The 25,980-nt window shown below is 46.3% G+C and overlaps 1 protein-coding gene across 3 annotated transcripts in view; it reads left to right on the top strand.

The window, feature by feature from the left end:
* Positions 1 to 3,108: 3,108 nt before the first annotated feature.
* The window catches only part of PXYLP1 (2-phosphoxylose phosphatase 1), a 96,231-nt gene continuing 73,359 nt past the window's right edge, over positions 3,109 to 25,980 (top strand). Inside the window, exon 1 of one of the 3 annotated variants that reach the window (XM_075937534.2) lies at positions 3,109 to 3,228. The gene's annotated coding sequence lies outside the window, so the exon portion shown is untranslated. Of the gene's footprint in view, positions 3,229 to 9,710; positions 9,820 to 9,984; positions 10,187 to 25,980 lie in introns of those variants that run through there. The other 2 variants (XM_075937535.2, XM_075937533.2) reach the window with 2 other exon arrangements.

The raw sequence follows: 25,980 nt of genomic DNA, 5'->3' as shown, positions 1-25,980 counted from the left end.
ACCTCTGTATGAGAGGCAGCAAGGGTGGGGGAAACAGGAACTGATGCTGGGAGGAGCTGGTTTCCCCCAGCACCATCTCCATTGTGCTGCCTCTCCCTCCCAGCCTCTATCAGAGGCATCAGGAGGGGGAGAAATAGGGGAAGCTACTCCAGCAGCAGCCACTGTTTGCAGCAGCCAGCCTGGGCTTCCATGATCAGAGGCTGTTGGACTCAGTATGACCTAGAACCACTTTGTTCCAGCTTCTGCTGGTCCAGGATGCTGTGCCTTCGCATTTTAAATGTAGTAAGAGCCTAGTGTCTCTTACTACTTTTAAAATGCAGAGCTCCAGCTGGCTCCTGCTGCGACTCTGCAGAAGGCCCCCTTATTGACTAATCCTGTAGTCAATACAACTTGTATTGGCTACATGATTAGCTAGATAATCACAATTGAATATCCTTAGTGTGAACCACTTCTTCTTCCAGCTGGTGGTGTAATTCTTGCAGTCTGCTAGGTGACCTCTGACCCTGGCTACAAGCCTGGACCCTGCAAGTGACTTGGTGGCTGATAACCAATCTTCCTCTGGTTTGCAAATTGCTTTGGAGCTTAGGTGGGAGACAGCTACCTCCTTGCCTAGAGGAAGAGGGAACTGCCCAGGGGCAGAAACATAGGCACCTAGGGAGCATTTAGTTTGAAAACCTATGTGCCTACAGGGCATTTGGGTCCATCACAGTTGACCCAAAAGTGGGACTAGGCACCTAAATCTGATATTTGTGCCCAAATCTGGGATTTAGGTCACTAAGTATCTTAGAGGATCTGGGCCAATTTGTCCTGCCTCACTGAGGTAATGGTATGAGAATAGTGAAAAGCTAGGCTGTTGTAAATAGTTAAAGACCAAGTGCTTAAAATAATTCTCTTTTTCCTGAGAGATCAAAGGGAGACTTTCCCAAGAGCCTGAAGAATTACTCTTGAGGGAATCATATAGACTCTCACATTGAGGCAGGTAAGACTTCTTATTTGAATTTAAAAACTAAGATAGTCATGGTTAAATTAAATGTATTTATCAACTTCTTTGTATGCACAAAATACATTTCCCTTCTGATTTGTGGGTATATAATTTTAATTATTTATAATTCCCTGAATTTCTTTTCTGTAATGAGATCATAGATGTGAAGTAAGTACTATGAATACAGTTGTCTTACTATGTGTTCCCTTATCTTGTATAGGCTATTTAGCTCCCTAGGGCATGATAATAACAAAGAAAGAGAGTCTCATAAAAGTATCAAAAGGTAGACTCCCTTTAGCCTACAAACCAAATGAGCTACTTTGTGATAGGATACTTGAATCTGAATTTTCTTTCCAAACATAAACAAACAAACAAAAACCCCATATTCTCTTAATCTGGCCACCTTGAGTTGGCAGACGCCAGATCTGAGAGTCTCAATTTATTACCAAGCAATATCTTGAAATCTATTTAAACTATTAAACTAGTTCCATCCTTCCTCTAGAGGGAGGAGGCTATGTTAATACCTGACAGGGCTAGGTCTCTCAGTAGTTTATAGGGTTGTCAGGTGTCCAGTATTGACTCAGACAGTTCGGTATTTTTGCCTCCTGTCTGGTAAAAAAAAAAAAAAAAAAAATTCAGAAAATACCAGACACCTAAAATGTCTGGTATTTTCTGATATTCCAGGAGGCGAAAATACCAGACACCTGGCAACCCTACGACACACTCGGCAACTAGGCCCAGCCCCTAGACCCACCGTCGCCTCCCTCCTCGGATACCCACTCGCCCCGCTTACCTGGTTCCGCAGGGGCTTGTTTGGTGACTGACATAGAAAAACAAAATGGCTGCCAGCAAAAAAAAAGCCTCTTAAAGGGGCCATGCTGGTTTTTTTGGGGGGGGGGGGGTTTCGGTATTTTTGGTTAAATCATCTGGCAACCTTAGTTTCTGCTCTGCAGGTCTGCCTGTCTGACTTGGGTCAAAAGTAAGCTAGGGGAATATCAGAGTATTGTAGACTCAGATTTTATGGCTAGAAGAGACCATTGTGATCAGCAAGCCTCACCTCCTGCATACTGTAGGCCCCAAAATGTCATCCACCTCTTTAACACTCTCATAACTTCTAGCATAGCCATCCCTTGGATAATCCTCACCTCCTCGGCCCCAAGCCCTGCCTCTGCTCTGCTCCCATCCCACCTGTTCCCACCTTTGCTCCATCCCCTCCTGAGGTCTTGTACCCCTTCTCCGAAGCTCAACTCCCCCCTCCCCCCCCAGCAACATGACCTGCAGGATTGCTAGGAGGCCTGGTGCTGGCAGCAGGGGTTGAGATCTCTTCACACTTACTACAGCAGCAGGAAGTGGAGTGACCCAGCTCAGTCTTCTCTCCCCAGATCTAGCTCCTAATTACAGGAAAGTGGAGTGACTTGATGGCAGGGAAGAGCAGGCTGGGGTTGGGTTGCTCTGCTTCCCATAACTCCTACTATTGCTGGTAAGTGTGGGAGTGGCCCCAACCTCTGTTGCCAGTGCCAGGCTGCTGTGGGTTCTATGGGGCCCATGGTGACTGCCCCAAACTGGCCAAGGATGTGATGGCTGTAACCTCTGGCTGAGCTAGTGAAGCTCTCAAATCATGATTTAAAGATTTCAAATGAGAGACTTCACTATTTAGTCTATTTCAAATCAGTCCCATGCTGCAAATAAAAGGGGAAAACTCCCAATATCTCTGCCAATCTGACATGGGAGAAAATTCCTTCCCAGCCCAAATATGGCAATCAGTTAGACTCTGAGCATGTCAGCAGGAATCACCTGTGAGGCACCTGGGAAAGGATTCACTAGTAACTCAGGCCTGGCCTACACTAGGTCTTTACATCAAACCCAGGCCTATACAGTTAAATTTCTAACTGATGTGTCCACACTACCAAACCTGTTGTGCCACCCTTAAGGGCCACAAGTCAATTTCTGTACTCCTTCTTTCAACAGGAATAACGCTATTCCCAACCATGCATAGTCAAATTTACGGTAGCGTAGATGCAGAAATTCTATGCTCTTGGCCTCTGGGAGGTCTCTTGCAGCTGTCTGTGCCAGCTGCTCTAGCCACAACTTCTGCCTCTACTTTTCTCCCATCATGCTCAAAAAAGAGGAGGAAGAGGAGTCTAGTCAGATGCCAATGGCTGAGAGCCAAGAGTTCATCATGATGGTGGAGCTGGTCCCATCCTCCGAGGAGGTCTCCCATTGATGACCTGGGAAGGGCACTTCTGGTGAGTTCTCAAACTTTGTTTAACTACAAATGGGTTCAGGCAATGCTCTCTCTCTGCCTACACAGAGCAGGGGATGTGGAGCAGCTTATTCACGTGTCTGCAGATAGAGCAGGAGTCTTGTCTGCACAGCTCCATGAAGCTCTCACATAGAAACTCTTTGATCCTCTAGGTTTTTAAGGAGGCCAGCCTTATTCTGTCCTTTCTAGTAGGACACCTTGCCACTCCAAGCCACCAGTAAGTGGTCTGGCGTCATTGAACCACAAAGCAGTGCAGTATACGGTCCAGGTTTATGGCCACTTTCAGTCAGCATTCACACTCTATCACTTGCCTTGATTTGGAGAAGACTGATATTTTGCATGACAACCTGGAAGGAGGAGGAGGGAATCTATTAGCACTCTCTCTGGTAAGCTATGAGTGCTTACGGTAGACTCTGTAAAGTAGACACGCTACTTTGAACAACATTTGATTCTTGCCTATAGTGAGAACACAGACCTTTGCCTTCTCAGAATTGAGTGCCCAGAAAGTGATCATGTTAGATTTGATATTAGTATAGACATGCCCTCAGAGTCCTTCCTATCTAGTGTCCTGATACAGGAAACCCCCACTTTACAACGGCCTGAGTTGCAACCCCTCGCACTTATGACCATTTTTGTAAGTGTGGAAGGGGCTGAAAACCCCCGACTTGCATCCTCAGCCTATATTTATGACAGCACACGGTGCCTATTGTAAATGCGGGTTTGAGTTACGATGCCCCTGACTTGTGACACTTCCTCAGGAACCGATTGCGTCGCAAGACAGGGGCCGCCTGTATTTGCTACTAAGAGACACAGAACATAATGTCCATGTCCCAAAGCATACTGGCTTGCTTTAGCAAGGATGTGGCTGTGGTTAATGGGTTTGTTGACACTAATAAGAGTCTGCTAAAATTTTAAGTTACTGCATACAAACCTTTGCTAATAATATAATGGTTGAAAATCACCCTGCTGCAAGTATAGCTGATTGTGTTGGTAACAAAGCAGTTTCTTTGTGCAATAAAAACAGTATTTCTACTACCCTACAAGACCCATAAAGGGCATAGGGACATTCTAAATGAGAGTGAGAAAAGGGCTATTGGAGGATCCAGTAGAATGAAAATTCAGTAGGCATAAGTGGAACTGTGGACATTATTTCATTTTGTATGCTGGCACAGTCTGCTGTCCAGTAGTCCACATGTCCTGGATTCAGACTCAGAGTGGAGTTTGCCTTCCCACACCCTATGGTATAGTTTAAGTAACCTAATGGCTTTAACTCCAAGAAAATTACAAATTCTTTTGTGTGTACAGACAAATGTGTTATTCTCCAGAGCAAAAGGATTCTGTGAAGGAAATTAAATCCTTTTCATTAGTTAAAGAACAGATTGGGAGTTCCTGAATGCCAAATCCTTTGTGAATTATATTTAATTCTGGGCACAGATGGGGATGTAACCCTCCTTGAAAGCACTTATTACCATGCCTCTATCAAAGAGATGAATCAAGGAAGCGTGACTGTTCTTGGTAATTTTGCAGAATTGGGCCCCAAAGTTAATTCCATAGACCTGAATGTATTGTTTGCTTTTTCCTTGGATAGCCAAAAGCTGTTGTGCAATCCCTCTCATGTACCATGTAACTGTTAAATTGAATTTAGATTGAACTAAGCAGCAGCATTAAGGTTTTTTTAAAATGTAAGTTTATACCGAAATGAATCAAAGAAAAGTGAAGGTTTCACACTAGGATTACGCAGACTTGTACAATTTAGTTTAATAATTCCAGATGCACACACCCCCACACCAGGTTTATTCAAAAGAAAAACAGACTTTAGGAGAAAACATGTGACTATTATAGTGTATAATAGGGATGGACAAAATATGGCCTGCTGGTCACATTCATCCCACCACCATCCTGAGGCCCAGCAGGAGCCTGCTTGCCACACCCCGGGATGCTATTCAGAGTGGCTGACTGTGGGGAGCATATGGTCTCTGTACACCGCATGCCCTGGGGTGCCCCCAACACAAGTCTCATAGCTCCCGTAAAAGTTAAACTCGGGACTCACAATTTAGCAGATCACTCTGTTTATTAGCAAAGTGCTTCACCAATACAGACAGGAAAATGAGTTCCCCAAACAACGTCCAAGTCACCTTATTTATGCAGGTAAAAAGAGTGCGAAACAAAAGATTACAAAAGGGTGTGAAACTAACAAGATTACCTGGGGTCAGTCCCATATCTCATTTCCTTATTAAGCCTTAGCAATCTCCTGTTAATGTCTCACTTACAATCTTAAATGGAACCTATGTCTATCACCTAATGTCCCTCTTCCTGCTCCTGCTACATGCAGGCACACCTGGTCTTACTTTGATTCATTCTACTTTCTCACTCCCATTGGTTGGGAATTGGCTAATGAGAATTGCTGGGGCTGTGCTTGTGGTACAGTCAGCACATGGAGGGCCCCCTACCTCTCAAGGGATGCACAGAGACCGCATATGGGGGTGTGGCAGGAAGGGAGTCTGCTCTGGGTCTTGCTGAACTGCTGTTTGGAAGCTGCTTAAACCAAAGCCTGCACCTGCCCCCACCCTACCCCTAATCCTCTGTCCCTCTCCTGCATCTCTACCTCGGGTCACAACCTTCTGCAACCCCTCTCCTGCACCCATGCCCCCAATTCCCTGCCCCAAGTCACAACCCTGTACTACCCCCTTCCAGGTCAGAATCTTCTCTTGCACCCATACCCCCTCCTAAACCCTGCACCTCCTCCTGTATTTCAATCCTATGTCCTAGGTCAGTGGTTCCCATCCTTTTGTATACTGCAGACTGGCAAACACATTCACAAAGTTTTGGTGAACTGGTAACATTTTATTTGCATATTCATTATGCAAATAATACATATGCAAATACAATGTTACTGGTCCTCTAACAAATGTACCTCAGACCTGGCATCCAGAGCCACTGCGAACAACCGGCTTCAGCTTTGGCAGCTGCCTACCAGCTGCCCAGGATATGCCCTAGATCTAAGGGCGTGGCCTGGCATTGTGCTGCAGCCTGGCAGCCAATGGTTTGCAGCCCATCATTGGTCCTCAGAACTTCAGTTGCGAATCACTGTCCTAGGTCACAACCCCCGCCTGCACCTCAGTTCCCTCCCCTAGCTCCCTTCTGTACCCAACCTCCATCCCAGACACCCCATCTCCTCTGTTAATATCACGGAAAAGTGCTGCCTTTGATACTTACCAAATTCTTGGAGTGTTCCTTCCCATGAAAAATTATTGCCCACCTATGGTGTACAATAATTTTCTACTTATGGCTAAGGTAGTAAAGTTTGCAGATGATACTAAACTGTTCAAGATAGTCAAGGCAGAAGCAGACTGTGAAGAACTTCAAAAAGATCTCACCAAACTGAGTGATTGGGCAACAAAATGGCAAATGAAGTTTAATGTCGATAAGTGTAAAGTAATGCACGTTGGAAAAAATAACCCCAACTATGCATATAGTATGATGGGGGGCTAATTTGGCAACGACAAATCAGGAAAGAGATCTTGGAGTTATTGTGGATAGTTGTCTGAAAACGTCCACACAGTGTGCTGTGGTAGTCAAAAAGGCAAATAGGATGCTAGGAATTATTAAGAAAGAGATAGAAAATAAGACACAGAATATCTTACTGCCCCTGTATTAAACTATGCTATGCCCACATCTTGAGTACTCTATACAGATGTGGTCTCCTCACCTCAAAAAAGATATTTTGGCCTTGGAAAGGGTTCAGAAAAGGGCAACTAAAATGATTAGGGGTTTGGAACGGGTCCCATATGAAGAGAGGTTAAAGCGACTGGGACTTTTCAATTTAGAAAAGAGGAGACTGAGAGGGGATATGATAGAGGTATATAAAATCATGAGTGGTGTGGAGAGGGCGAATAAAGAAAAGTTATTCATTAGTTCCCATAATATAAGGACTGGAGGACACCAAATGAAATTAATGGGTAGCAGGTTTAAAACTAATAAAAGAAAGTTCTTCTTCACACAGCGTGTAGTCAACCTGTGGAACTCCTTGCCAGAGGAGGCTGTGAAGGCTAGGACTATAATAGAGTTTAAAGAGAAGGTAGAATAATTTCATGGAGGTTAGGCCCATAAAAGGCTATAAGCCAGGGGATGGAAATGGTGTCCCTGGCCTCTGTTTGTCAGAGGCTGGAGATGGATGGCACAAGACAAATTGCTTGATCATTGTCTTTGGTCCACCACCTCCAGGGCACTAGCGCTGGACACTGTTGGCAGATAGGCTACTGGGCTAGATGTACATTTGGTCTGACCCAGTACGGCCAATCTTATCATAGGCGTGCGCAGGGGTGTGCCGGGTGTGCCCAGGTACACGCTAATGTCTCGGGCCGGCTAGTGGCTGCTGGAGGAGGAGGGGGATTTGAGACGGGAAGCTGTAGCCCCTCACTTTTCCTGTGGCCATCTACGGGACACTTGGGGCAGAAAGAGCGTGTGCGCAGCGGAAGCAGCTGGGGCCCGACCACAGACGCTGGCCAGAGCCATTTTTGTATCCTGGGCCCTGCCCGGCCCGGCAGCAGCACGCGGCACCCCTTCTATGCCCGGGGGCATCCCCGCCCAGCCCAGCAGCAACGTGCGGCATCCCTTCTGCGCCTGGGGCCCCGGCCTCGTCTTCAGCCCTGCCAGGCCCAGCAGCACCGCGTGGCGCCCCTTAAAGTGAGGAGCTCCGGGCTAGGGCCTGGCCGGCCTGTAGCTTGGGCTGGCTCTGACTCCATTCCCGCAAACTGGAAGGCAGGAGCCGGCTTAGCCAAAGGGAAGGGAAGGGAAGAGAAGGGGGGATGGGGCGGGGAAAGGGGATAGGGTTGGGAGAGGAAGGGGCTTGTGCTGAGGGGAGTGGGGCAGGTCAGGAGAAGAAAGAGGAAGGCACCAAGGGACAGCGTAGAGGAGAGACAAATGCCAGGGGGCCAAGTGGAGACAATGAGGAAAAGGGCAGGAGGGGCGGTGTCAGTGGGAGGGGGGACAGGGTGATGCTAGGAGAGGAGAGGGTAAGGGCATTGGGGGATAGAGGGGCAGGTGCTGGGAGAAGGCTTGAAAGAAGGGGTGGGCATGAGGAAGGCAGGGATGGAGCAAGACGTGTGAGGGCACAGGGGCATGATGGGAGTGCGGGCAGAAGGTGGGGAGGGGGAGGGCATCAGGGAAAAAGGGGGCAGGGGCAATGAGGGAAGGGGGAGGCACCAGGAGGATGCAGGGCTAAGGGAAGGTGCAGGAGCTAGAGGATTCTGGGGGCGAAGCAGAAGGGCAGACACCTGCAGGGGAGAGACCAGCACCAGAGGAGAGAGGCAGGGCAGGTGTGTAGAGGGAGATGTTAGGAGAGGGGATGAGGAGGGGTAGCTCACATGATCAGAGGGGGGCTACTGGAGGAGTGGGCACAGGGGGAGAGAAGGGCTGGTGGAGGCAGGCAGGTCTCAGGAAGACTGAGGGCAGTGAGAAGGGCAGGAGTCAGACAGCAGAGGTGGGTGAGGGGTTGAGGGGCAGTAGGCACCAGGGGAACTGATGGAGCAAGGGGAGACATGGCAGCAGAGGGAAAAGGTAGAGGTTTATGAGATATTTATTAATAAGTTGGGTGCCACAGTGGCACATCCAAACAAGCCACATGAACTCAGTATTGGTGCACAACACAAAATTCATTCTGCTCATGGGAGGAAACACTTCCCCCAGACTCTTTGCCCCCGAGTTAATGTCACACACATTGGGTTAATGAAATTGCAGAATAGTTGCATGAGGGGGGTTTGGTGAGGGGCAAACTAATCCCTATCGGTAGGAAGATGGTGGGAAAAATCCTTAGAGGGGGGTCACCATAGGTGTGGGCAGGGGGTGTGCCGGGCGTGCCCAGGCACACCCTAATGTCTAAAAAAAAAGTGGCTTTGCATTTTAATTTAATCGCATGATATGCTCTTTTAGTTTTAAAGTATGGATTGTTGTATTATGCAATAGGCACCGAATTACGTAATATAGATGTTGTAGAAATGTACAGAAAGCCCGCATTCGCTCGCATGTCCTTTATGATTGAGTATTCAATAAACGTTCACCTTTAAAATAGCTAAATAAATACATAAATAAATAAAATTCCCTGGTGCACACTCATGGGGGGGGGGGGTACATGACACCTTTTACTTCTGGTCATGTGTCCATCTTGCCTGGGGAGTGTTATCTCCAGAGGTGTGGCCAATGGGAATAGGGGTGTGGCCAATGGGGTTCAGGGGTGTGGCTAATGGGGGTCAAAGTACATTTAAAAAGATTATTTGGGTGCACACCCTAATGAAACGTGCTGCACACGCCTACGGTTCTTATTATGCGAGAAGCCTGGTTTAATAGTCGAGGGTCACACCTGACCAATGGCTCCCTAGTTCCTTCAATTATGAAATCATTTCACATGTCCATAAGGGAGGCCACACTCAAGTTCTCTTTCATTCGCAATCGCAGCTGAGCGCCCCGGTCTGTAACTCGAACTCTGGATGCCGAAGGGGCCGCGCGAGCGCAGCTGCCACCTCGCGCCAGGGCTGCAGCCAGGCCCGTGTGAGGCTGAGGCGCGAGCTTACCCGGGGTCAGCGACCGTTTGTTTTCTGTCACGGTGCCCACCCGGACTTGCCTCTGCCCGGCTCCCGCGAGCGGGCTCAGCCGGAACCCGGCTTGTGGGCAGCGCTGCCGAGCCGGAGGAGTCAGCGCGCCGCTCCCCGCTCGGGGGGGGGGGGAGCTGCAGCTCCCAGTCGCGGCGGCAGATGGCGCTGGCAGCCGCCGCCAGGGCCCCAGGGGCCCCGCGTGTGAGGGGGCAGGAGGCGGCGCTGGCAGAACTTGATCCGCGCCGCGGAGTCCGACTTGGAGCCGTGGCGCGGCGGCGGCAGGAGGCGGCGGGTCCCGGCTCCAGCCCCGGGAGCAGGCGCTGAGCGGAGCAGGCGGCAGCCGCGGGGGAGGTAGGAGCCGCCACCCCTTCCCTCCGCGCCCGGCTCCAGGGAGCCTCTCCCCGGGGGCCCCAGCCCCGCGCGCCTCCGGGCAGCCCTGGCTCGCGGGACCCTCGCGGCAGCGCCGCACGGTGCCTACGGCCGGGTCCCCGGCCGGCTGCGGGGCTGCTTTGTCTGGGGAGGAGCCGCCGGGCGGGCTGCGCTGCGCTCCCGGCCGGAGCAGCCGGGTGTGAGTGCGGGGCGGAGCGTCCCCTGCTCCTCCTTTCCCGGGGGCTGCGCGGGTGTCGCCTCCCTCCGCGCTGGGCAGCTCGCCCGGCGCCAGCGTGGGGCATCCACGTAGCCCAGTCCCGTTTGGGGCAGCCGGGAGCCGGCCGGCTGGGACTCGGATGAGTCAGTAGCCAGGATTGGGAGTGCCTAGGGCAGGGGCTCGGCTCCCTGCCGTCTGGAGCCCTGCTTAGCGCAGCGGGGTCCAGGTTTCGCAAAGGGTCCCTTCGGTGGTACCACTAGTTAATGAGCCCGATGCAGCGGTGCCCCAAAGAGATGGCGAGAGATTTTCATATATTCCTGACCTGCAAATCAGCCCCAAAGCTATCCTGCTGTACCCCCTCTACCTCCAGCAACCCCCCAACAAACTCCTCCCTTTTGGCATTGGAGATGCGTGCAGCCTTGGGCTGTGACAGCCCATTGACGTTCGCTCGGAGGCTTTGTCTTCCCTGGGAAAATGTGCGTTCTTACCCTGACATAAGGAAGACAAGAGTGTAGCTTTCACTCATGCCACTGATGCAGTTTATCTCAACCTACCAACACATTTAAAAAACTACAAACTGCCTTCTCCTTATTAGGATTTCCTTTCCTCTTGCCATGTATTAGCTAAAAAAAAGTGTATCTTTTTTTCTTGCTATTTTAACTAGCCAATGAAATTGAGGCCTCTACATTTCGAAGGGGATTTTTTTATACAGCCCTCAGCAGCAATCATCCCTGTCGGAATGGACAGTCTTGAGCTTGGGTTTGCGTTAACCCTTTAAAATCAGCATTGTTACGAGCACTTTGAAGTTATGGCTGGTTATGTAGTTCCAGCCAAAGCAACTTCAGAGCTGCATATCTATGCTGTTATTTTTAGTGTGCCTCAAACCACATTAGCTGGAGTCTCAGCAGGATCTGGGAGGTTGACTTCTGTGGGTTGTGCAGATGTATCCTATGTAATCTTTTGAAAATTTTGCTCATCAGTTTTGTCTCCATGGAAAGTTAGTCAGCATAATCTACGCTTTTGACTTTACACCAATACGATTATCCTGGCATAACCTCCCTTTTGTGGACACTAACTCTGGGCTAAGAATGGCTTTTTTCAGTTAAGTTTGTTGCTTGAAGTGTTGTTTAAGGTAAACTGAAAAAAAGTTATTCTTATTAGAATAAATGTATCTACTCTGGAGGTGTATTTAGTAAAACTTTTCCTTAGAGACAATTCCATATAAGATCATACATAGAACATAAGAACGGCCATACTGGGTCAGACCAAAGGTCCAACTAGCCCAGTAGCCTGTCTGCCGACAGTGGCCAACACCAGGTGCCCCAGAGAGGGTGGACCGAAGACAATGATCAAGTGATTTGTCTCCTGCCATCCCTCTCCAGTCTCTGACAAACAGAGGCAGAGGACACCATTTCTATCCCCTGGCTAATAGCCTTTTATGGGCCTAACCTCCATGAAATTATTCTAGCTTCTCTTTAAACTCTATTATAGTCCTAGCCTTCACAGCCTCCTCTAGCAAGGAGTTCCACAGGTTGACTACACGCTGTGTGAAGAAGAACTTTCTTTTATTAGTTTTAAACCTGCTACCCATTAACTTCATTTGGTGTCCTCTAGTTCTTCTATTATGGGAACTAATAAATAACTTTTCTTTATTCGCCCTCTCAACACCACTCATGATTTTATATACCTCTATCATATCCCCCCCCCCCCCGTCTCCTCTTTTCTAAACTGAAAAGTCCCAGTCGTTTTAACCTCCCTTTATATGGGACCTGTTCCACACCCCTAATCATCTTAGTTGCCCTTTTCTGAACCCTTTCCAAGGCCAAAATATCTTTTTTGAGGTGAGGAGACCATATCTGTACAGAGTATTCAAGATGTGGGTGTACCATAGTTTTATACAGGGGCAGTAAGATATTCTGTGTCTTATTTTCTATCCCTTTCTTAATAATTCCTATTTGCCTTTTTGACCACTGTTGCACACTGTGTGGAAGTTTTCAGAGAACTATCCACGATAACACCAAGATCTCTTTCCAAATTAGCCCCCATCATACTGTATGTATAGTTGAGGTTTTCCCGATGTGCATTACTTTACACTTATTGACATTAAACTTCATTTGCCATTTTGTTGCCCAATCACTCAGTTTTGTGAAATCTTTTTGGAGTCCCTCACAGTCTGCTTCTGTCTTGACTATCCTAAACAGTTTAGTATCATCCACAAACTTTACCGCCTCGCTGCTTACCATATGTGCTTTGAAAATTTTACTCTGAATTTTTCTCTTCAGCAGTTAAGCTTTTAAGCACCTACATTGGATTTAGGAGCATAAGTTGCCTAGGTGACTAAAAATTTTACCCATAGCTTGTCACCAGTCTGAATGGTCTACTGGTACCAGCATCGGAGGCAAGACATTTTTAGTAATATGGTAAAAATAGAATCATTCCTCAGAATGGCAAAGAGTAGACAGAATAGCCCTCCACTTGCCCATTGATAGCCTTCACACCTGATTTGTGTGCTTCCCTCACAAATATCTTTGTGTTTTCTTCCATTCCATCTTTCACTCATGGAATGTGTTCCCTGCACTGCTCTGTAAGGTGGCTCCACTCTCCTTTAAATTCTTTCTCAAGACCCACTTGTGCCATAATGCCTCTAAGAAATTAACCAGCCAATAGTGAGCTGGATACATAAGCCTTAGTTCTGGAAATCTTAATTTTATGTAAAATTCAATTAGGAGTCTTCTGGCACCTTAAAGACTAACAGATTTATTTGGGCATAAGCTTTCATAAGTAAAAACCGCAGATACAGACTAACATGGCTATCCTTCTGAGACCTACGTGTGGGAATATAGTACACCTTTGGTATAACGAACCCTTTAGGCTCCAAGTCATTTGTTCATTAGAGCCAAGGGTTTGTTATAGTGAAAGAGACCCACTACAGAGAGGGCGGGGGGAGGCAACAGTTTCTCCAGCTCTACATCTGTGGGAGGCCTGGAGGAGCTGTGAGCCCCCTCAGCAGCCGCAGGGCTCAAGGTGAGACCAGGAATTGGGTTTGTTATATCTAAAGGCTCATTACTTACTATGAGGGGCTTGAGAATGAGGGTGTACTGAGAGTGGTGTGCTGCAGCCCTTGTTGCAGGACTGGAGAATTAATTAGACAGGCTTTGAAGTTGGGTCTGTATCTTCCTATTCGTGTGGTCAGTTCCTGTACAGCATAAGTGCTACCAGAATACACATTCTGATAATTAGACTTGTGCCTGAGCTGGTTCACTTCGTAACACTAGTCTTGCAAAAATAGTTGTGTTGGCCACTCTTCTAATATCTTAGGCCTTATCTACACTGGGAAATTATACTGGCACAGCTACATCTTTCAAGGGTGTGAAAAATGCACCACCCTGAGAGATGGCAATGCTGACCTAACTCCTGGTGTAGACAGGGCTGGGTAGACAGAAGTGTTCCTTCAACCTAGCCTGCACCAATGGGAGAGCCCTTCTTGTTGGCTGACATAATGTGCTTATTGAAGCACTGAAATGTTTTCAATGTACACATACCATTAGTCATGATACATTTTTAAGTGGAGTAGTGTGTCAGGTGTGAATATTTTTAATTCAGTGTGCTGCCTTGAATAAATGTAAGGAAAGTCCATTTTTTTTCAATGTACCTGTACTTGATCCTATTTTTTTGTATAGAAAAGACTGTTTAGTAATTCTCTAAGAATTCTTAGGATGACAAATTCCGAAAGTAATTCAAAACAGTTTTGTCTTGTATTGAATTTCCCTTGGAATTTATTGTGTTGTGCATTTACTGGTTACTTTATAGAACAAATCAGTTATCCACAATTTTTGGCTCGTAATGTTAGTAAAATGTAAGTTACTTCCAAAAGTGAGGGAAAAGACAGAGTTAAGAGAGATGTTCACATAAACATTCCTATCTGAAGACTGAAACTCTTGGTTGATCACTTTATGTAAGTTCTGGGCAGCAAAACGGCCAAGGGGATGATCTCATTACTACTGATGAAGGGAAAAGCACTTATTTTGATCCAAAACTTCACTTTTTTAAGAATATTTATGCTATAATTATGTATGGGCAGGGAAAAATCTGTGGAGCAAGTGGATCTAGCATTGAGTAGCTGTATGAACTGTCACACATTATAATATCATCATTGTGCCAGCATTACAATACTATTGGGATGCTAAACTAACAGATTTTGGCAATGAGTAGTTTTAATACGAATGTCCTGCTTTGATATCTCTGGAAGGAGGATTAAAGCAAATAGAATTGGTAGCGGGCCTGTGCAAGTGGAATGAAAAGGAAAAGCTTCTTAATTTTAATCTTTTTCTCAAAAGTAGCACAGAAGGACAAATCATATTAACCTTAATGGTTTTTAATTGTAGTAATTTAAATATATTATGTAAACTCAGCATTATTAAAACACTATGGCTGTGTCTACACTGGCGCGATCTTGCGCAAAAGCAGCCGCTCTTGCGCAAAAACTTGCTGCCTGTCTATACTGGCCGCGTGTTCTTGCACAAGTAAACTGACGTTCTAATGTATAAAATCAGGGCTTCTTGCGCCAGAACTCTGATGCTCCTGCTCAGGAATAAGCCCTCTTGCGCAAGAGCTCTTCCAGAAAAGGCCAGTATAGACAGGCAACATGAATTTCTTGAGCAAGAAATCCCTATGGTTAAAATGGCCATCAGAGCTTTCTTGCACAAGAGAGCATCTACACGGGCATGGATGTAGCCTATAGTTTTTATGTTATTTATGTTTGTTTGTTTTTTAGTTTTTATAACAGGCAGTTTTATAATAGGCACAGCTCCTTGTCTCTAAAGAATTTCTGAAAGACCATAACTCGTCTCTGTGGCCATGTCTACACTGCACGCTTATTTCAAAATAACAAAGTGCACGTCTACACAACAAACCCATTACTTCAAAATAATTTCAAAATAATTGGCTTCTTATTCCAACTTCTGTAACCCTCATTTCAGGAGGCGTAATGGAAGTCAAAGGAAGAGTGTTCTTCCTTTGACTTTCTGGTGTATAGACCGTGCCAAAAGTCTAGTTGAACTACTTCGACTTGAGCTACGCAATTAACATAGTTGAAGTTGTGTATTTTAACTCTGTTTTAGCTCGCAGTGTAGGTGTACCTGCCGTGAAAACCGAAAAGCAGAAAATTGTTTTGATGCAGTGATTTTAATATTGTTCAGAATTCATTGTTTCTTTAAATGCATACTGTCACCCATTTTAGTGTAAGGGGACTGTTACCCCTTACTAAAACTCTGTGGGAATTTTTTGGTTTGCCAGCTCCCAGTTCCAGAAGGGGAAGGGTTCATGAGACTGACAGACCCCAGAGACAATGGAAAGCAGCCAACACTCCAGCTCAGCCTGATTGACAGGTTGGACAGGCCAGTGAGGAAGGGGAGAGGCCAGGCCCCATCCTCCCTGTGAGCTGGGATTGTTCTGGCTCTCTCTGAGCAAACAGAGAGCTGAGAGACAGCCCAAGGAGTGCAAGCTGTGTGCTGAGGGGCAGTTTTTGCAGCAGCTGAGCCTGACACACACAGCTTAAGGAGCACAGACCCTGTGTTGAGCAGCAGACTGGCAGTGCTCAGAGAGCCAAAAGGAACAGAGAACCAAAGCAAGACGCTAGAGACTGGCCAAGCAGCACCCTGCAGCTGGATGTGGTGAGCAGCTGGGAACTGCAAAGTGTGGGGAGAGGCTCTGGACTGGGAGAGGGGTCTGGCCACTTAGAGCTTGTGGTCACTGCCAGAGCAAGCGTGTCCAGCCTGCAGCCCCCACCCTCCCCCCCGCAGCACATCCAAGGCCTCTAAGGGGCCTCTAAGGAAGATACTGTGGACTGTCCTTACACTCTGCAGGCTGCTGTTTTGATGTCCCTGTGCTACAGAGCAGGGCTGTGTGTTCTCATTTAACCATTCTCATTTTTTTCTTATTCTATTCTCTTTAATCTGTTGATGTTTAATAAATTGTATTTGCTTTGAACCTTATGAAGTGATCACTGGGCCAAGAAGGCCTGCAGTGTAAAGAGAGCACCTCGGAGTGGGGACACCCTAACTCCTGCCCCTAGTGACTACAAGGTCGGGGATTAAGCCCCAGGAAACCTGGGCCCAGCCTTGTTGGGGTTTCAAGGGCTCGGCTACTCAGGAGAGTGGAGGGGGAGCCCTCAGGATCAGGGAGGCCGTGGGGTAAAGGAAGTGGGAGCGGGGACTCAGATCCTTTCGCTGGTCCATTTCACCGGGGTGGTATAGAAGCCAGGAAAGTTCCCCACAATAGCGGGACCATTCCCCCGCTTACATTAGGATTAAGTTTCATTCCTGTGCACCTTGTTTTCATGAGTGTCATTCATTGTCTTTTGGGCCTTTCACATAGGTTTAAATATAGAGGAAAAGATAAAACATTTGTATGATTGACTGCTACATGCTACGCTAATGTTTTAGTGCAGAGTGCTCAACATAGTTCCATTCTCTCACCAAATAGTCTTATTTGCTATGAAGGTTGCATTCATAGCAATGCTTCCATAGCAGTGGTCACCAGCCAGTAGATCGGGATCTACTGGTAGATCTTGGAGTCTCTGACAGGTTTTCCTGACAGGTTTGGCCAAGAGGCTATCAATCGCCAGCTACCCCTCCCCCCATTGCTGCTCATCTCCTGCCCTTTGCCTTGGAACTGTCCTTCCCCCTAGGGAGCTTCCTGCTTGCTGTGCAGGGCAAGGGAGGGAGGAGAGGTGCTAATGTCAAGGTGCCCCCTCCTACTCTGTATCCTTTCTCCACAGAGCAGAGAGGAGGCATAACAGGACTTGGGAGGGAGTTTGCTGGCTGCTTTTGCGAGTGGTGCAGGGCCAGAGCAGGAGTAAGCCTGCCTTAGCACCACTGCACCACCACCCAGGAGCCATCAGCATTGACCAGCTGGAGCCCACATCCCAAATTCATACCCCAGTCATGAACCCCCTCCTGCATCCCAAACCCTTGTCCTAGCCCATAGCACCCCTGCATCCAAATGCCCTTCCAGAGTCTGCACTTAGAATCCTCTCCTACATTCCAACTGCCTGCCCCCAGAGCAGCTCAAAGCCCCTCGCACACTCCAGATCCCTTAATCCAAGACCAGAGCCTGCACTCCAGTCCTCTGCCCCAGCCTGATCAAAGTGGGTGAGGATGGGCAAGAGACGGAGGACGGAGTGAGCAGGGCGGGGCTTTGGAGAACGTGTGGGAAGGAGGAGGAACAAGGGTGTTTATATTTGAGGTAGATCTTGGATTGCACCTGAATTCAAAAAGTGATCTAATGCTCAAGACCACTGCTCCATAGGGTTACATTCAAGAAGGATCTTAGAATAGGTCATAAATTCCTGCCTTTTTGTTTTTTCTTTCTGTAAAAGAAGGTGGCCAGTTGATGTAACATTTTAAGCACTTCAAATTTTCTCTGCGACTCTGGAGTGATTTCTCTTCATAAATTTTTGATAGATCTTTTAAATTGTCTCTAGCTGAATTTCTTCCATGGCAATCTGACCTTTTTATTGTTGACTTCTTTTTGTATAAAAGAAGATTGTCCAGCTTCATAAAAGTTAATGGGCGGTAAATGTTCCGAGTAGATAGTGGGCAAGCTTTTTACTGGATTTACGCTTGTTTTAGCACCTGTTTTTATTATTGTTAAGATCTTATACAAAAGAGCAAGCAATATCTGATGAAAGCTGGATGCACAATATCTCCCTTGCACGAGCTACCTTTTCTGTCACTTTGTCCCATGATAGAAAATAGAGAAAATCTTCATCGATTCCTGCACTTATTAGGGGGCTGGAGCACATGACTTATGAGGACCGGCTGAGGGATTTGGGCTTATTTAGTCTATGCAAGAGAAGAGTGAGGGGAATTTGATAGCAGCCTTCAGCTATCTGAAGGGGGGTTCCAAAGTGAATAGAGAAAGGATGATCTCAGTAGTGATGGATGGCAGAACAAGGAGTAATGGTCTCAAGTTGCAATGTGAGAGGTCTAGGTTAGATATTAGGAAAGACTATGTCACTAAGAGGGTGGTGAAGCACTGCAATGGGTTACCTAAGGAGGTGGTAGAATCTCTATCCCTAGAGGTTTTTAAGTCTCGGCTTGACAAAGCCCTGGCTGGGAAGATTTAGTTGGGATTGAGCTTGCTTTGGGCAGGGGGCTGGACTAGATGACCTCCTGAGGTCTCTTCCAGCCCTATGCCTCTATGGTTATGCCTCCACCACAGATTCTTCCCCTACTCCCCAGGTTCCCACTGTGACTGAAGTGGTCAAAAATCTAGATAATGAATACACAAAATACTCTGTAAGGAAGCAATTAGGGTTGATAGTTTCAGAACATACAAAGATGCTAAACTAAAAGAAAAGCCACCTAACCTTATATGTTCTCCAATCTTCCACCAGTTAACATCTTACTACAACATAGTACATTATAGACCAGCCCTGGAAATTAGTTTTGCAACACAGGGTGTCCCTTATATACATTGTCCCTGTATACATAGGTTTCGCACTAACAGCATGGTTGACGCTTGTAGCAACTGTTGCATTATAAGTATTCCCATTCCTTGCTCTTATGTCATGCAAAAAAAAGACCAATTCATGGAAACAGAAGTCAGCCATGGGAAAAAAATTGCCCGCTTTGTCATTTTGCGATACGTCCATTTTTTTTAACGTATCTTGGGCATATAGCGGGGACATTCTGCCCTCCCTTTAATCATCCTGTAAACACCGAAACTACATCACCCTCTTCTTCCCCCCCCGTATAAATTACTACTATACCAAACTTTTGCCACTGCTAATGTCAGGGAGATGGGAAATCTGATAAAGAAGTGTATGCAATAATGTTTGTGGGAGGATAAATTGGATTCTTGTAGGTGATACAGGATTCGTTTGGAAACTAAGGTCTGAGAGAAATTGCATGGTGCTCTACTGAATGGTTAGCAATTGTGGGTGCAGCTAGACTATTCAAAACTGTTCTCCAAGACTCTGACATGTCTGTTTTAAAAGAAAAATGTTAACATCTGAAATGTCTTAATGTCTTAAATTATACTTGGGAGAGCAATTTTGACCAAGGCTTGGCTGTGTCCACATTTGCTGGCTGTGTTCAAGAGCCAGTAAGACAACAGGGCTGCGTTTGATCCATGTTCAAAAGGTTATTTATGAATAATATTGTAGCTTGGCTAGAAACCTTCCTTTAAAAAATGCTTAAATTCTATAGGAAATGCTGGGATAACAAAGCTTATTTGGAGATTTTAGATCTTGGAATTTCCATTTGCAGGATTTTGAAAGACCTGATCATTATATTGAATTATCATAGAGATTTTCTATTCTATCTCATGTGTGGCTTTTTTCTGTGTATCATCTTTCAGGGAGAATGTATCCTGAAATTCCTTAGACAAGTAAATGTAGGCCAGTATATGGTATAAATTATACAGCAGTGGCAAATATAAATTAAAGCAGCTAATAATAAGGTCAGTTACAGGATGATGATAACTTAGAAGGGCTTATATACATTTTTATATAAACCCCTGTGCAGAAAAATACCAAAATCTCTCATCCCCATCTCCACCTCTGAGCTGACACCCCCAGCCAGAGCCCTCACCCACTCCCAGATCCCAACTACTTTCCCCAGACCAGTGAGGGTGGGGAGAACAAACCAGAGGGAAGGAGAATATGATGAGGGGGGTGGGGTGTTGGAAAGGGGTGGGACAGGACACATGACAGTTGGGAAGGAGCTGAGCTAGGGTGTGGGTTTTTCTGCAGTCAGGATTGCTGTAGGGTATGGGAGGCTTGCCTCAGAGTGGGATTCTGCTGTGCTGCAGTGTGCATAGGGCCATCACTATTTTTATGCCCCCTTGCAGGTGCCAAATTAATTGTGAAGTAGCTGTATTAAGAAAGTGATGCTCAGTTTGTGTATTTTTTTAAAGCAGGTATGTGTTTTTATTTGCTCCTGTAACCAGCTGGCTGAAGGGAATTTGTTCTTTTTTTAACCTTTAGAACCTGAAACCTGCCATCTATCTCACTAAATGGGTAAGGGAGCAATAGGGTTTACCCTGACCTTCTAGTCTCTTCATATGATGTGGTTTATGGCATATAAACATTCCACTTTGGAAGTTTATGAAGCCTTTGTCTCCTGGGGCCTGCACAGGGAATCCCTGGGCAGCTGGGCTGTCAGACAGCAATACAGAAGGAGAAGGCAAGAGGAAGAATGAAGTTAGCCCTGAAGCAGTGATAATTAGGCAGGAAGAGAAGCACTGCAGGCCACTCAGGCTTTCCCAGCCAGGCTGAGTGAGTTGTTAGGAAGGAGTGAAAGGAACGGTTGGATCAAAAAGTGACATCTGGTGTCTGACTACTTCTGAGGGGAAAGTGGGATTTTGATGTATGGTGTGGCCAAATGAATCCTGGAGTAAAAACACCCACTTGTGTTGTGTTCTGTGCATGTTTCCACCTCTCCCCTTGTCTCATCAATAAGTAAACTGTGGTCACTAACACAATGATCTTATGCTAAGCATGAATACTTTGATCTTTAAAAAGCAATGTTTCTGCAAACCAAGAGCATGTTAAAATGGGAGAGGAGCATTGTTAAGGTTGCAAGACACTTTCTAATATTACAGTAATAATTTCTGGCATAACTGGGTAGTACTTTAATGGGAGCGTGCCATAAAGTCTGAAACTAAACGATTTATTTGTGATCAAAACTTATTTGAAAACTGTTAAAATCTTTATAATTGACTGAGTTGATTATAAAGTGTTATATAGTATGTGGATGTACAGTGCAACCTATACAGGCAGTCCCCGGGTTACGTACAAGATAGGGACTGTAGGTTTGTTCTTAAGTTGAATCTGTGTGTAAGTCGGAACTGGCGTCCAGATTCAGCCGCTGCTGAAACTGACCGCCAGTTCTGACTTACATACAGATTCAACTTAAGAACCCCAGGCTTCCCCAAGTCAGCTGCTGCTGAAACTGATGAGCGCTGATTCCAGGAAGCCTGGGGCAGAGCAACTCTGCCTCGGGCTTCCTGTAGTCAGCGCTGGTCAGTTTCAGCAGCGGCTGACTTGGGGACGCCTGGGGCAGAGCAGCTGGGGTGCTGCTGGGTTGCTCCAGTAGCACCGTTCCTGGGCGCTACTGGACCAACCCAGCAGCACCCCAGCTGCTCTGCCCCAGGTGTCCTGATTCAGCCACTGCTGAAACTGACCAGCAGCGGCTGAATCAGGACCTGGGGCAGAGCAGCTGGGGTGCTGCCGGTTTGGTCCAGTAGTGCCCAGAGCGGGTGCTGCAGGACCAATCCGCAGCGCCCCAGCTGCTCTGCTCCAGGGTCCAAAACAAAAGCCTGGTCTGCTGGGGGGGGGGGCACACTATCCGCGCCCCCCCCCCCCAGCAGACCAGGGACACGGGGAGCAGAGCAGCAGCGGCAGCGGGGTGCTGCGCCTCTGAGGCTTTGCTCTGGCAAAGTCTCAGAGGCGCGGGACCCCCCCCCCCCCCCCCCGTGGCTGCTGCTTCAGTCCCGGTGCCTGTGGTCTGCTGGGGATGGTCCCCAGCAGACCACAGGCACCGGGTCTCAAGCGGCAGCAGCGGCGGTTCCCGCGCTTCTGAGGCTTTGCTCTGGCAAAGCCTCAGAAGCGCGGGAACCCGCCCGGTGCCCCTGGTCTGCTGGAGACGGTCTCCAGCAGACCAGGGGCACCGGAGCAGCTTATGAACGGGGCTTTCTCGCCCCGGAGCTCGCAGGTAGCAATCAGCTACCTCGACCTCCGGGGCGAGAAAGCTCCGTTGGTAAGTGCGGATCCGACATAAGTCGGATCTGCGTAAGTCGGGGACTGCCTGTATTTTAGTCTCTTCTGTTCCATTGTAAAATGTATTTTAAAATTATCATTTTGTCTTAAACTTGAAACTATACAAGTCTTAATAGCAACTTCTCCATTTACAGAAATTGTATAGCAGCAGTATGTAGGTGGTTTTCTGCTGCAATGATCTAGTTTCTCAGTCTTCATTTTGGTAACTTAAAATGTACAGAAGCCTTTGAGGTGTGGGTTTTTTTTGTTTTGGATAGTCGTTTGTACAAATTTGTATCTGGCTTAACATAAAATGAATACTCTCTATAGGCTGAAATTTAAATGTAACAGCTTATTAGAGGTGGAGAAGTATGAGGGAGTAGAAAAAAAGAGTTTGTCTTCGTTTAAGTTCAAGTCCTAGTGAAACACAGATACATTTCCTTGTACTAAATGCTTTGGTAGTAGGTCTTTTGCGTTTTTCTTCTTTTTCTATGTTGGATGCAAGGAATGTGCACTATGGTTTAAATTTTTCATCTGTAGTAGAGAGTTGCAACTAGCAGTCAGATATTGTATTTTTTTCCTCAACAGATGTCAAAGAAATAAATAGCATGCCCTTGGAAATTCAACTGTACCGTTTAATTTTGTCATATGGTACGATAACAAACATGTGCAATACAAGCAATTGTTTTGAAAAATTCCCTTATAGATCAGTCTATAGTGATATTCTAAAGTCTTCCTTTGGTTTAGTAAAGATGTACTGGTAAGTGACAAGTATTACTTGTTATATTAGCTAAGGTTTTAGTTTATTTTTCTTTAACTAATGGGACTATAACAAATGTTAATTTATTAAACTTGATAGTCCAAAGCTAGAAAATCTGAAATAGCTTAGAGAGATTACATCTGTAGTTCATTTGCTGAAGCTATGGTTCTTCGTCACAGCTGAAAAATGTAACAAAATAATATCCACTAGTGTATGAGAAGCCACATTTTACTATTACTTTGGTGTATACTTATCTCATAGAGCTGGAATGGATCTTGAAAGGACATTAAGTCCAGTCCCCTGCTCTCACAGAAGGACCAAGTACCCATCCCTGACAGATTTGCCCCAGAACTCTAAATACCCCTCTCAAGGATTGAGCTCATAACCCTGGGTTTAGCAGGCTAATGCTCAAACCACTGAACTACCCTTAAATTGGGATTAAGTCTATTGAAGCCAAAGGACACATTTAATTTGGTTGGAAATGTAAAAATAACTGAAGCTAACTATAAACAGAGCCATAAAACAAGGTATATATGGAAATATTTTTTACCATGCATGTGTAAACTCCAATAAAAATGTCAGTAAATCCACTGTATTTGGCATCTTTGTTTCAGTATGTTTGTATGCAAGCTTATATGCACAGATACAGAATTAAGCATTGCCAGATAACCCAGATACATCATATTCCATCACGAGTTACTTCTTAATTATCTTCTGTTCTTGATCAGCTGCTGCAAAAATAAAACTGCTTTGATCCTCTTTATTGTTTGTAATCATAACAAATATAAGAAGCCCAGAGTGAGAATAAATGGATAGTAAAAATGCTCTTGCACACAACAATCTCAAGGCTCCGCCACCATCTTTTCTGTTTGCAGCTGTTCTGCCAAAGAACCACGTAAATGGAAAATACTACAAAAATGCACTATAGATGATCTTGATATTGAGATGTTTATCTTAAATGCTTGGCTGTTTGAAATACAAATTGCATATAAGCATAAACACAGAATTCTAAGTTGAATCAAAAGAGAAACGAAGAGTGGGGGGCAGTGGCTAAACAACTGTGTGGGGTTTAAAGTACTTACACAGGCTATTGCCAGATCTATTCCAAATCAGGCCCCAGCACTGCAACTTTAGCAGTGACCAAACTGGCAAGGCACTTAGTGTGCACTAGCCCTGGAGTTAGTACACTCCATGGAAACCACCTCTGCAAGAGCTTGATGCTCTATAGTGAGCTGGGGTGCCATTGTGGACACCATGGTGTAGTACTGCATCTTGACTAGGGAAGTGAGAGCGTAAAGTTTAAACGGTTAACTGATGAGCCTGGGCTCGTTGGTTAATCTACAGGGTTATTGAGACTGTGTGTGCGCGCGTGTGTGTGTGCGTGCGAGAGAGAGAGCTGGTATATGTAGGGAGCCACCTTTTAAGCTGAATGCCTCCTCCCACTCAGAAGTAGCAGCCACGGGGGTGGGGGGAGGACGGGCAGCTCCATGGGAACCAGTTTGCATGGGGAGCTGGTTTACCTGCCTCCTCTCCCCCCCACTATCTCCCATGTAAATGTGTAGCCACTGAAATTTTCATTGGTTACACATTTACCTGGACACATGCATTTTAACATCCCTAGTCTTGGCTGACTTCTGGCACCCTTCCCACAGTGCCTGTTCTGTCCTCCCTTGTCATCTCTTCGAACTCTGCTGCCTTGCTCAGGTGAACAAAACCCATCCTTGTGTCCTTTTTGAAATTTGAAAGTTCCGTTCCTGTTTGCTCAGCGAGGCATGGTGTTTTCAGCACATCTCTCCAGCTGGCCATGCCTGTTCCATGCACCAGGAGATTCCTGGTGCATGGAACCTCATCAGCATTTGAGGAAAGGAGGCAGCCCAGTCCCAACTGTGCTCCAGTCATGGAATTTCAATATCTATGGGCACATCTCTTGGAGCATGACTGAAAGGGGCCAGGACTGGGACACGCTGCAGTGGAGGGTCAAAGTGAAGGGGCTGTGAAATGCCTACCACAGGGCATGGGAAGTAAACCACCACTCTGGTGCTGTGCCCACAACTTGCATGTATTGTAGAGAGCTGGATGACATACTTGGAGGTGGCTCCACCTCCGCTGCAAAGACCCCCATGGATACCTCAGGGTTTCGGGGCATCCAGCAGTGGACCGAGCCAGGAGGAGGAAATTGTAGCCAAGTGTGCTCATGGGGAGAGGGATTAAGAGCCAGAGGAAGTCTCAGCATCCATAGAGGCTTGCATCCAGGAGCTGTTTTGTACCCCTGAAGAGGTGAGCCACTCATAGTCTTCAGACACTGCAGGTGATGTGACTGGTGAAAGCACTTAAGCAACTTGCAGGGAGTGGGAGGGTTATAGTAAGGAGATTGGGTTTGGTGTGATGCTGCTACCAGCAGAGAGTCAGTCAGATGGCAAAATACAATCTCTTACATCTCTGTAATCTGCCTCACAGACTCATCGAAAGCTCCATGTAGCTGCTGTTATAGAATTATAATAACCAAGGTTATTATAGCATTGTATCAGTCATGATTGTCATCCTTGTTGTGTAGTTCTGCATGACTGTGAGACTAGGCTAATTGAAAATTCTGTATCCAGTAGGCTTACAAAAACTTGGATTTGCTTACAAACAAAATAAGGTTTTTTAAAAATAGGAATTTGCCAAAATTTGTGCCCATATGTAAAATTTGTTTGTCCTTCATCTACTTTCACGCTGCATCTTTTAGAGATGCAAAGTGCTTTCATAGTGCCATCCGCCCTTACTTGGAACAAGATTTTTAACTCTTAAACTGTGTTCCGCCGCGAGGCAGTCGGAGGTGTACTGCGGAGAACAAGAGAATTAAAAATGGCCACCCTTAAAGGGGAAGTCAACCTTTTTTTTCTCAATAACGTTCCTCCGACCCTTTTTTCCCCCTGGAAATTTTTGGTGTTCCTCATAAAAAATATTATTGTTTGGTGTTCCTCGGTCTTAAAGTTTAAGAAACAGTGCTCTAGTCCCAGTTAGTTTCTTTAGTTTGAATAGACTCTCCTAGT

The sequence above is a fragment of the Pelodiscus sinensis genome, chromosome 10 (assembly GCF_052426305.1).
Source record: "Pelodiscus sinensis isolate ZL-2025 chromosome 10, ASM5242630v1, whole genome shotgun sequence".
In the NCBI taxonomy this organism is placed as follows: Eukaryota; Metazoa; Chordata; order Testudines; family Trionychidae; genus Pelodiscus; species Pelodiscus sinensis.
The sequence above is the reverse complement of the archived record's forward strand: the minus strand, read 5'-3'. Positions and strand labels throughout refer to the sequence as shown.